The sequence below is a fragment of the Cucurbita maxima genome, unplaced genomic scaffold, assembly GCF_002738345.1.
Source record: "Cucurbita maxima cultivar Rimu unplaced genomic scaffold, Cmax_1.0 Cma_Scf01019, whole genome shotgun sequence".
NCBI classification, from domain to species: Eukaryota; Viridiplantae; Streptophyta; class Magnoliopsida; order Cucurbitales; family Cucurbitaceae; genus Cucurbita; species Cucurbita maxima.
The window spans coordinates 460-831 of NW_019273035.1; the positions used below are offsets into that span (position 1 = coordinate 460).

General features: G+C 29.4%; 1 non-coding gene across 1 annotated transcript; it reads left to right on the forward strand.

Annotated features, from left to right (window-relative positions):
• The first annotated feature begins 257 nt into the window (after window positions 1-257).
• On the forward strand, window positions 258-329 carry TRNAP-AGG. Its single transcript has one exon. It is a non-coding gene; the product is annotated as a tRNA-Pro (tRNA).
• Window positions 330-372: the final 43 nt, after the last annotated feature.

Genomic DNA, 372 nt, shown 5'->3' on the forward strand with positions numbered 1-372 from the left:
TCTTNAATTCGAACATATAGGTAGAGGAGTAACCACTTGGGTACTAAAAAAAATATAGATTTTAATCAATTGAAATTGTCGATCCAAATCTTAACATTCTATAATTGTTATTACACCTATTAGTATAAATAATTTTAGTTCCATCCATTTAAAACTAGAAGATAGGATTATAATACTTGCTCATGGATTTCATTAATATCCAAATCAAATAAATGAATGAAAAAATAATATATTCAATAAAAAAGTTTGTCACAAGTGGGCATTTGGTCTAGTGGTATGATTCTCGCTTAGGGTGCGAGAGGTCTTGAGTTCAATTCTCGGAATGCCCCAAACCTTTTTCTAAACCATGTTCATGTTTATCTTCTATGATAT